The 13036-nt window shown below is 31.4% G+C and overlaps 1 protein-coding gene across 37 annotated transcripts in view; it reads right to left on the bottom strand.

Moving 5' to 3' along the window:
• LOC106872289 (polypeptide N-acetylgalactosaminyltransferase 1) overlaps positions 1 to 13036 on the bottom strand; it is a 524361-nt gene that overhangs the window by 333815 nt on the left and 177510 nt on the right. For 30 of the 37 annotated variants that reach the window (XM_089355787.1, XM_014919225.3, XM_014919227.3 and 27 more), the window contains one exon: positions 1862 to 1910. The exons of the other annotated variants lie outside the window; for them this stretch is intronic. The gene's annotated coding sequence lies outside the window, so the exon portion shown is untranslated. The remainder of the gene's footprint in view (positions 1 to 1861; positions 1911 to 13036) is intronic. 37 annotated transcript variants of the gene reach the window in all.

Here is a 13036-nt window from a genome sequence, read left to right as displayed (position 1 = left end):
TCAGCAAATAACTTTAGTATCTGCCCAATATCTTGGCTCGTTTGTGCTCCACATTACACATAAGTTGATGTTATCTGGCCTACTGATTACACCACCTCTGGTCTTTGAGTTTCAATATCCCTGTTTCATCACCATACATTATCATTCAATGAAAACATCATAAAGTCTGCTTTTTGTACACTGACAGAGAATTTGTTGCTTATAATAGAAGTATCAATTCCTGCATCTGTTTTAGCTACTGCACTTTCATGACAACCATTCCCAGTACTAAGAAGATCACTTAAATATTAGAAATCATCAACTGCCTCTAGAGAACATCCAAACAGTTTTATTTTTCAGATTCTGAAAATTTGAAGTTACAATTCTCTGTCACTCCCACTCATCATAAGCACTGAATACACAATTTCAAGTGCTTACCTCCTCCAGTTCAATGCATCGAGCAAGGATACAGTCCAGTTCTTCCTACTCAGAATAGTCAAAATTAATACAGGTATTGTTTCTTCTCCATTAACTTTTGTTTTGTTCATTCACTTCAATCTTATTAATAATTAAGGAAGTCATATAATGGAATAAATGTTGGTATAATTTTGGAACATTACAATGAAACATAGAAACCAGTATGAAAAAAAAAAAATGATATATTAATTATATGAATGTAATGGATATTATAAAAGTAAAATGCTGTTATAGACAAATGGAATATAGGTAATACATAATTAAATGCAGGGATGGAAGCAAGTAATAGCCATGATTTATTGTACCAGTCACAAAGAGGAAAAAGAAACTTGCAATGAAATATATCAAAGACGTCTGAAATTATCATAGCAAGAAATGGAGCAGAGAGACTTTATAATGGGTCAAATTATTAACCAACAGCTTTGTAATACATATCATGTCACTAGTGTTGTACTATGTTCATGGCAAAAAAAGCTTAAATATCACTGCTTCAGTCCACAAACATGTAAATAACTGACTTAAGCAGGATAGGCCATTACATAATGAACAAGCATCAGTAGTTTACAGAGAAAGGTTCCAATTATTTAACTGACCTCAACTATGATATGATTGCTTATCTTATGGCCTTTTTCAATCAACTCTTGTCAACACTATGGTAAAGAGAACTGATATGAAAGGGCTGCAAGTAATAAGAACTCCAATTCAGCAGAAGGGTTTTTAAAAAACTCACAAAATTGATGACACTGAAATAGATATGAGATTTTTTTTTCTAAATTTATTTATTTTTTTAAATGTGAATGCAAACTAAGATATTATATTGAATTGTTGGTCCTGATGCATACAAGAGAAAAGAATTAATTCTACATCAATTACTGAGCACACAAACAGGAGCTCAAAACTGAAACTAGTGGCATACGAGTGTGGCTTCTAGGGAATACATACAACTTTGTTTACCTCAGTCTCCAGTATTTCAATAGAGCAGTTAACAAGCAGAAAGAATGTCTACAGATGAACCAACAAAAGAAGAAGAAGAAGAAGAAGAAGAAGAAGAAGAAGAAGAAGAAGAAGAAGAAGAAGAAGAAATAACGAGGACGACAACAGAAAATACAGTTTACATGTCATTAAACTAGTATTAAAAATTTTTTTCCCAAACAATTTTCTGTCTCAATGAAATGTTTCATAAATTTTGGTGGATAAAATGGCATGATAGTTTCTATCATATTATTTTAGTACATCAAGCATTGATTAGGTTCTTTAACCTAACTGAAGAGTAGATGATGGAACAAGACATAGGTGCAAATTGTTTCATTCCAGATTTGTACAACCCAAGCAAGAATTGGAAAACATGTAAAAATGTTGTGAGGTCAATCTCAGTTTAATTAAGAAGTTCTGTTCAACATCTTACCTAATAGAAACTGAATGGAATCTGATGTTTTCTTGTACACATTCATCAACTGCAATAGATAAAATGAGGAGAAATAAATATAAAGAGAAATCATTAAACACACTGAAGCAAGCAACATATATGTACATTGTTTTAACAAATGACTAAATTCACTTTACTCCCATGTATCAGACCAACATTTTGCTAAAGGTTAGAACCAGAAAAGAGTAATTAACCCTACTAAACATAAAATAACAGCAATTAAATGGAACCTAAAACTACATATCAGAGATCAAACCAAAAGAAAAAAGATGTATAACAGCCAACACTACAAAGTGCTCCAGCATGGACTTGTCCAGAATAGCTACAATGAAGTACAGGACCTGGACACATACACATGTTCACATATGTATGCATATGCACAAACATGTATACAGGCACACACACACACATAACAGCAGTCAACAAAGATGAGAGACGACATTAAATTCAATGGCAAATTTAGATTACAGTTAGAAGTTTATCAGGGCTCAGTCCTAATTCCCTCTCTTGTTTATTATAATTCTCCAAACCATAACAGAAAAGTTTAAAACTGGCTGTCCATGTGAACTCCTGTATACTGATGATGATATTTTTATAGCACAATCTATCAAAGATTTGTAGAAGAAATTCCAAACATGGAAACACTCACTGTTATCACTGCATTTACCCCTTACTTCCTCACTCCCTTTCTCCCACTGATGTCTACCCACAGCCTCTCTGCCATCACAACACTCTCTTGTCTTCTCTCCTTGGTCCACCTCCATAACACTCAATTCCTTTCTTTCAGTGACCATCTGCCCCAAAGTATCTCCAACTCTGTCAACCTCACTTTTATTTCACATAAATGGTGCCAAAAATATGCATCCATTACACTCAGTAGAATGGTTACTGTTAGGAAGGGCATCCATAAAAACCATGTCAAAATTGAAGTGTTTTGAGCAAGACATAGTCCCCTCATATAATTTTATCTGATGAACCAGCCAACTAATGGAAAGCAGATGTAAAATTGATGATGATCACACACATGCACATTATGGTGTCCAGTGAATATGTCAGTCAGAAAGGCCATCAGTTTATTAAATGGCACCTAAATAAGAATAGTGAATGAATGTAAATACAATTTTTTTTTTCTGTTAATATTAAGATGTGGGATATAACAAAAATTGGAATGCAGAAATGAAAAGAAAACTGAAAATATTAGGACAAAATCCTTGCTTTCATAAAATTTCTATTTTCTTTCTGTAGTTTCTTTTACTGAACACACAAAAACAAAGAAATTTATATAAAATGAAGTGTAGGATACAGATGGTTATATAAATAAACTAAAACCAATTTAAAATATTTTATTTTAAAATTTATCAAGAATGTCAAAAAATGATAGCAGAAAAGCAAATTTAACTACAAACAATACTATGTTTAAATTTCAAATGATGAACAATTGCTTTCAAGAAATTAATTTTTTTTTCGAAGCCATAACCATCTATCACATTTCTAATGCACTTGTTAATATATCTGAATTTCTTCTTTTGGGTGGTTTCTTCTTGGATAAATTTTTCCAGTTTGATTTTGCTAAGTATATTTATTGTAACAGTGTTACATGATTTTTAAAGTACAAGTTATTCTCACTACTATCTCTCCCGCATCTCTGGAATTAATTTATGTTATGAATTTATTTACATTGTGTTTTAAACAAAACCAACTCAAAACATGCAATGAACCACTTGTAACTTAACTTGAGCTGAAACCAAAACAAACATTACAAATTGATTGGTGGCAAAGTGTCCTCACATCCTACATTATATGTGCAAAATGAATAGTCATAAAATTGCTAAGACAATTTATCCAAGTTGGTATCGCATCCTCATGGAGAGAGAGGATAAGGACAGAAGGAGGAAAAAAAGAGAGTAAGTGGAATGGAGCAAAAACAGAAAGAAGACTGCTTGAGAGAAACTGAGTAAGATTTTAATTCAAGAGAGGATTCTAAGTAGATATTTTTTTTTTGACATAGTAACTTAGATGACACAATATCAGAACAGTTTCAGACTGGGTAACAATACTGACTGGTTAGTTAGTATTGCAAGGCTCACACTTAAATGATTTCAATGTTCTAGTCTTTGTACCTAAGTGATAAGTAAACCAACTGTTATTTAAAAGTATACATACACTTGTGGCTTGGGTATGTATCTGAGACATCTCTTACTTAGATATCTACAACAAAAACTTCCAATTATTTTGGTTCACATTCTTCCTCTCCTACTCCTCCAGATACATCTGTTTCCTCAATCACTCTCTGACTGTGTCAAGCCTCTAACAAATATTTAACCATGGCACTTCCTGTACTGAAGATATCAACCCCACTTCTACAAAGTTATTGCCCTCAGTAACTTGAACACTTACTACTCCTCCACTCTCAGAAACACACTATATTGATGCCACTGGTGCAGAAACCAAATCTTTTTCCAAACCTCAACTCTCTAGACCAACTAGTTTCATCTCTGCATAGATACCTGACTGATGCACATATGCCCCAAACACTTCTTATCTCATTCTCACCTACAAACCCAACCCCTATCAAACCATCACCATCTCTGCACCGACCATTGCCTTATCATGGCTTCTCACCAGACATCAACACAATACACAATGCCCTCACCTAACTTCCAGATGCTATGATACTTCAAGTCAGTGGAATAGTTAGGGCTCTATTATCTTTAAAAGTATATGCATTTCACTCCTGGCTTATCAGAAACGGGTGTGCAGGTGGCAATATATCAGCAATAAATTTCTCATCATGCCAATTACCTTGACACTATCATTGTCATGCTTTTATTTGCAGAGTAACACACTATGAAAGGTTTGTTTGAAGTTTTTATTTGAAGAATAAATGTGCCATATTTCATTAACAAAGAAAAGTAAATTCTGCAATCTGGATTTTCTATTTTCTTTGAAAGTAAAAATGAACAATGAAGAAATGAACTAATTATCTAACTGCATCATTGGTGCAGAAAACCCACAGTGCAATAAGAAATAAGATAGAACAGCAAGAATTCAATGCATCGTCAATGAATATCAAAACCAAAGATACTGGATTATTTAAGAGGTATTGTACAGTATTTGTGTTTTTAGCATATTTCTTCTTCCTTTCAATTAAAAATAGTGTTATCTCTTATTGCATTATTCTGGGATTAAGTTCTATTTTTGAAAATAGACTTTATTTATTTCTTTTCGCGTATATATGGAGCAAATATGATAGTAATGTTTCTCTTCAAATTTCTTTCACTGTACAAGAAATAGGATGTATGAATTCTTCAAGTAAAAACATTTATGCTTAGCAATGTATTTGCTACAGCTAAAAAACATGACAAATTTACTAGTGGTAAATTGACTGGCAATGTAATTATCTTGCAATGAAATAGCTATGATGTATTTAACTACAATGAATTAAAAAAGATGAATTTACTAAATAGTGACAACATGCACAGGATTCCTGACAGGTGCTAGGACAATTCATTCCTAGTCAGTATATTGCTGAGATCCAAGCAAGAATATTATCAGGTTATTTCATTCTGATAGTCTGGTAATATTTGTTTTGGATTTCAGTTTAAATTATGTGCATGAAAAAAGCAATTGTTTTTAAACTCAGGGACTTGAGTAATGTCAAATCATGTGATTCTCAGAGGGTTTTGAGCTGGTTTTCTTTGATATGTATTGTAAATAAATTAGCATGCAATGTAAATAAATTCCAGAGATGTAAGAGAGATAGCAATGAAAATAACTCATATATGAAAACTGCAAAAATGTATCCAAGAAGAACCAGCCAGATGACGAAATACAGAGATAACATGGAACATATCAGAAAGTGGTAGCCAATTAAAATTTTAAATGAAAACTTTATTTGTTGAAAGTAGCTGCTCAGGATCTGTAATTAAACACTTCATAGTTTTTTTTTTATTAACTTTAGGTTTTTTTATTGCCATGTCTTTTGTGCCCTTGATAAATTTTAAAGTATTTTAAATAAATAGATTTTAGTAGATTATATAACTATCTATATTCAATATATGTCATTTTACATACATTTCTTTGTTTGTTGTAATGTACTTAATGAAATAAAGGGAAGAAGCTCAAGAAAATGAAACATTTTAATAAAGTATGTTCTACATAATACTTTTACTGTTTTGTCTTCATTATTTCTAACATCTTAATATCAACAGAAAGTTTGTATTTTTTAACATCGGTTCAATACCTTGTTTAAACACTATTTTATAACCTGCCAGCATTCTAACTTGGGTACTATGAATGAATTGATAAAAAAATTGACTAGACATCCCTTGACATTAATCTGTCCAACTCTATAACTAATTCCATCAGAGGTAGAAAGCCATATATATTCGCAGAGGATATAGTCAGTGATAACAATCTTTATTTTTTATCAATCTTGATGAGATGAAAGGCAACATCTACTCCAGCAAGATTTCAAGTAGTGACACAATGATACCTAACTAAATACCACAATCTGTTTTGCTCACTCCTTGATAATAATGCAAAAAATGTTGAACAAAGATTTTTAAACCTACAATATCTAATTCTTTGTTGGTGATTATATATATATATATATATATATATATATATATATATATATATATATATATATATTGGTCTAACATGTTGTTCTTTGTTTGAAATGGAAAGAAAGGCAGAAAGACTGAAGCAAGAATGATTAATATTTTGTTTGAAGACACAATAGCTATAATTTATGATTTATCCCTCAAGGAATTGCAGTGGATTAGTGCTTAGCTTTACAAAAGAAAGCATTATTGATACGTTGTTACTTATGAAGTGAATTACACACTGAACGCTTCTATTAAAAGAGAATACCGTTAAATTTTCGTGAGGGTATTACATCTATATACATAATTAGTTGCAATTAAGGAAGTGCTAATAAACCAGAATTGCTGACTCCAGTGCAGTGACATACGGACACACTGAATTGATTTCTAACAGTTTCTTTCTAACATAACAATTGGCTAAGTATTACTTGAATTATTCAAGAAATATGTTAAAATGTAAATTTTCTTCAAGAAATATAATGGCTTCTAAGTTTCATAACCATGCTAAATTAATGAGAATAACATTTCCAGTAAATTTTTGAAGATTGCAAGGCAAGATATATTTCCACAAGATATAAGATCAAAGGAATTATTGTTATATTTAAACTTCTGCCTGTAATTAATTTCAGAATAAACTTTTCTCTGTAATAGAAATTTACATTTGAGTTAGGTTCATGATTAATGCACTGAGGATCATACCTGAAAATTGATTATTTGTTTGTTTTTTTTTCATCTATACACTTACAACTGTTGCATATAAATATATACAGATATGTTCACTAATGTTGCATTCAAATTCTTTGGTGGAGATGTGAATTCACACATGCTCATGTATACAAATGTATGAAAGGACATAAAATTATGCATGCACACACCTTCAGGAAACACTCCTTCCTTCTTAAAACATTTGGAATATATATATATATATATATATATATATATATATATATATATATATTTATGTATGCAAGCATAACAAAGTGTACATTAAAACAGAAGTAGTGGCAATACTTAGGACATACAACATATATTATATTTACATCTAAACTTTTAACCCATGCTATCCCTGCTGGCCTTCTCCAGCTGCCCCTTTCATCTATTCAAATCATCCTCTCTCTGTTGCATCCATTGCTATTCACTGTACCACGTCACTTCAGTTTAGTTTTGTCAAGGATATGAGGACCTATCTTGTGCAAGTAACAAAATAAAATGCACTCATTACACTCTGTAAAGTGGTTGGTGTTAGGTCAAGCCAGAACATACAAGTATTGTGTTCTCCCACCCTCACCCATCTAGAAATATCAAGTGGGAGCTGACCATGACAACTCCAATGCCAACACATATCTGCAGGGAAACCAGGCATAAAATGTGCATAAGGATGATAGCAATGGTGGTGATAAATTGAAGCATAGATTTGGAACACAGTTTTACACTTTTATTTATCTAAAGAAAATGTAAAGCACAAGAAAAAAAAAAAAAATCTACAAAATCAGTAAAGATCTGAAATTGTCCACATAGTAATTCAAATTTTTTCCTAAGCTTATAAGATATAAGCAACTTTAGTTTCCTAGATATGTTTACTCATGTTTTACTAAAGAGAAGATACATACTCTCTGCCGCTCCTAAACTACTTTTCCTTCAGAACTTTTAGCTAAGTCATCTTAAGCATTTTTTTTAATATTAAATGCCAGATGACATATTATCCATAATTACAAATTCTTGTTTCTTGGAAATTTTGTTTTGGGTTGCATTTGAAAATTTTAAAGTTTTGTTGTTATAAAACACAAGATGATGTAGTATTTAAAGGATTTCTAAACTTTAAAAATAATTTGAAACAAAGACCAAAAAAAAAAAAAGAGGAAAAACAGTTATTCAGGAGATTGAGCTGTTCTATTTTGGATGTTTCCATTGCTATGTTTGCATATGTTAGGTTAGTTTTCAACTTTTCCCCTCCAATAACAGCACCTCTAGGTTCCATCAGTCTGATGCAGTTGTTAGATATTCACTGAAAAATTTTGTGTTAGACTTTTGTTTTTAACTTATACTTTCTATTTCATCCATCTCCTCAATATTTTTAATCATCTCCATCATACTTATACTAGAAAATATAAATTTTGACTGATATACCATTAGTTTTTGTTATTGTAGATATCTCAAAACTAATCCCTGGCATTTCAATTATAACCATCCTGTTTTTTCTTTAGCTATAATACATTGAGGACTACATTAGGATGTTTGAGGCAGATTTGTGGAAAGTTAAGTGATCACATGAGGCTCTTTCATTGGTTCAAGTATACCATATGTACTTAATTACAACAGAACCTGAAAGGTATGTTTGACTGGGGAGTTTAATAGAAAGTTGTTGTTCATAAGTGAGAGAGATGTGAATTTATTTATATTGCCAAGCAAAATCACTGTTCTGGCAGATACCAGTGCCATGCTGGTGGTACATAAAAGCACCCATTATACTCTCAGAGTGGTTAGCATTAGGAAGGGCATCCAACCATAGAAAACCATGCCACATCAGGCTGGATCCTGGTGCAGCCTTCCAGCGGGCCAGCCCAGTCAAACCATCCAACTCATGCCAGCATGGACAACACACATTAAATAATGATGATGAAACTTAATACATTGCTTTTGCTTTTATGAATCACTGCATCTAATATCAAATATCAACTTCAGAAAAGTAGTTATTCATTTAAGCTCTTCTTTTCATCCATTCCTGATTCCTTGCTATCTCATCAATTACAGATTGGATTTCAACTCTACTTTTCAGTTGTTTTAGTTGAGGCAAACTTGATAGTTTTCTTAGATAAATAAAAGGAACATTAAACCCACTTCATTTCTTCTCAAACGTTTTTGTTTCTTCTTTTATTACTGAACTTTAAATCTTACAATATAAATTTCTTTTTTCCAAACAAATGCTGAAATATTGCTAAGTAACTTCTTCACAAACATCACACATCACAAAGCTTCTTTGATTTCATGAAGGAGCAGGAAGCAGTCACTTGCTTCAAAATTGATATCTATATTTCATTTAACAAACAAATCAGTTTGGAATGACTACCATGTGTTTAAAATACAGCAAAATTGTTTATTTTCCACTGAAACCTAATGTCAAAATATATTGCATATTAGTCAAGTAAATGTTTTCATGTAACTGATACTTATCACTATCATCATCATTTAACGTCTGTTGTCCATGCTGGCATGGGTTGGACAGTTTGACTGGGCTGGCACTCTGGAAGGCTACACCAGCATCCAGTCTGATTTGGCATGATCTTCTACGGCTGGATGCCCTTCCTAACACCAACCACCCTGAGAGTGTAATGGGTACTTTTATATGCTACTAGAACGGGTGCCATTTGCATGACACTGGTATCTGCCACAACTGCGATTTTGCTCAGCAATATAAATAAATTCATATCTCTCTCACTTATGAACAACAATTTTCTATTAAACTTCTCAGTCAAACATACCTTTTAGGTTCTGTTGTAATTAAGTACATATGGTATGCTTGAGCCAACTTGACTTCCACAAATCTGCTTCAAACATGTTTTTCTTTTTTATAAAAGGACACATTAACTAATATAGTCCTAGATGTATTATAGCCAAAGAAAAAACAGGATGGTTATAATTAAAATGCCAGGGATTAGTTTGGAGATAACTACAATAACAAAAACTAATGGTATATCAGACAAAATTTATATTTTCTAGTACAAGTATGATGTAGATGCCTAAATTTACAGCATCTTGTGGATCAAATACTTTACTGTAAGTTTTTACTTCATTATCTGACTCCTACAATTCAATGTTGCTCTCACTGTTCAGGGATCAATAAAATATACCAGTAATATATTGGGTTAATTCAACTGACTAACATTTATCTGAAGAAAAAATGTTATTCCTAGTTAAATAAATACATAAATATTTCCTTACAAAACATATCTCTAATAAATATACATATATATTTCCTTCTACTGTTCTTCGCCTCTCCCCATCACTACTATCTCTCTCTCTCTCTCTATCACTCGTTGCTCGTCCTTCGCCTTTCCAGTTCGTGCTTCACAGCGTCCAATATACACATTCTTCTCCACATCTGGCTATATAGCCTTTTCTGTTTGTTTATTTCACCGTTTTGTTTCCCTGTCTTGTTTTCTGTCCGCCACTATCCTCCATGGAACATATGTATCTATATGTACATGTAGATGAAGGTATGTACATACATGTACACATATATGCATATACTCATATGTAACCTCGTGGGCATCGGTACCATTTTCCTCTTTCTCCGTTCTTCCATTCTCCGAACTTTCCATCTTTCCGACGAAGGGCTACGCCCGAAACGTCATATACTCTCTCTTTCCTTTCCTGAGCGTCCAATAATACTATCCATATCACGTCCTCACTTTGTTGTTTTTTTGTTTCTTTGTTATTGTGTTTTTGAACTATATATATATATATATATATATATATATATATATTCACAGTCAGAATTAGAAGCAAGTAGTAGACAGAAAGAACACTTGAATATCCTAGATACTGGCTACGATTCATGACAAAGAATATGATTAGCAATATAGTTACAGAGTAACATTAGTAATATAACTATTGTAAATTTTTTTATTGATTTCAACAAATCATATTTATTATTTTTTTTTAAATTTAAAAAATCTCAGTTTAAAATTGGCATCATTTTGTAATCTATTACTATAAATTTTATACTATTCAAGATTACAAACATAGATTTTAATTGGTTTTTAATATCTAAATTTTTCATCAGAACCTAATTATTAATTAAGAAAAAGAATGCTAGTTAGTTTTCAAAAAATAGAAAAAAAGAGAAAGTTTCATATTAGAAAAATAACCTCTTTTTATTAAGTTTACAGAGTAAAAGGGGCCAAAGAAAAGATAAAAAAGATGATATGCATGGCGATGCATGATTATTTGAGACCAACTGGAATTCTAAATTCTTGCTTTGAGTCTCCTGTGTGTTAGAATAAAATAAAATTGACAATGTACAGTGATACTATGAAGGATTGATATGATATATTAGTATTAAAAATGTAACCTAAGTAATGACTTCTGGTTTAGGTACAAGGCAAACAATTTTTAATGAGCTGGTAGTCAAATACCATCAACCAACCCTGCTGGTTGAGTGTTAAAGGTGGCCACATAGAGTTATGAGCTAGCTCTAGCAAGTTGCTACGAAAAGCCTTTTTAAAGATCACTTATGTTATGAACTTTAACTACACCCATCCAAAGGTAACTTTAAAAAATCAATAGAGGGGAGTGTTTAAGGACTCAAGTGATTTGTTAAAAAGTCTTTTAACATCAACTGAGCCAGCTCATGATTCTATATAAAACGGTCTTTCTTAAAAGTATTCACATTCAAATTTAAACTTTTAATCATAATGTTAAGAACCTCTTTGTTAAGCTGTATCTCAAACCAGCTTATGATGACTAAGTTATTGTACTAAATACAACAAAATTATTGGTCTTTTTTTATATGTTTTTTTCTTTCCCTTTTCCATTAAATAAAACATATATGCAGTATATTTAATTAGAAATACAGTCACAAAAAGCTAAGAAAAATTTGTGCTAATTTTGAGAAAATTTCTACTATTATTATTTGAAAAAAATCCACAAATTTTAGATGTTTTCTGTTTTAAATATTTTCTTCAGAAACTAAAATAGTGGTAAGTTAGAACATAAAGATTTACATATTCATTTCTCAAAATTTAGTGAACAAGACAATGCCAACAAGTAAGTTGATATTTAAAGTCATAATGGATTGGCCACCATCTAGAAATCTGCTTCATATGACAGAAATAACAGTAATTTCAAACAATGAAGTTACAAGCAAATTGTAACCTGTAAGATCATAACAAGAGCTATGTTTCTTTGTCCCCCCATCATATACTTTCCTCTGATCATAATGAATTTTGAGAAACCTAATTCAATTTAAAGACAATAGTTTTTTCAACCATGTAAGACTAGTTATTTTGCAGAAAGCTTCAGTAAGTAAAACTGTTAATACTACTCTGCCTGCAAGTTACATATATTATTTTTCACTTGACTATCTATTAATAAACAATAACTATGAAATTTTTAAAAAGTGTCATGGAAACATTCCTTACTGTGAATAAAATTTATTCACTGAAAGTTATTAGTTACCATTGCTCATGTATGAGAAAATTTTGGTAAAGATAGTTCATTGAAAGTGCATTCATATTATGGACAAATTATTAAAAACAAAATCGCTTTGACATTCATCTGTCACATACAGATATTCACAAATGTGTGAGCTTTTTATATGGTTATTCAAATGCACAGAAATAGCAACAATGATACCTTCAAATCAACCTTAAAGAGGTATAATAATGAAAATAGAACCTGGACTAGGAATATTGCTTATGGAGAAGTTGTCAAAGTAAATATGAATATTGTCCAAATATATACTGAGTTTGCAAAAAATGAAAAACATTTTTGAAATAAATGACTTAAGTGAAACAATATTAAAAAATTACTTATTAAACTATCTCTA

The sequence above is a fragment of the Octopus bimaculoides genome, chromosome 1 (genome assembly GCF_046866305.1).
Source record: "Octopus bimaculoides isolate indiv1 chromosome 1, ASM4686630v1, whole genome shotgun sequence".
NCBI lineage: Eukaryota > Metazoa > Mollusca > Cephalopoda > Octopoda > Octopodidae > Octopus > Octopus bimaculoides.
Note: the sequence above shows the minus strand (reverse complement) of the source record. Positions and strands in the feature narration are given on the sequence as shown.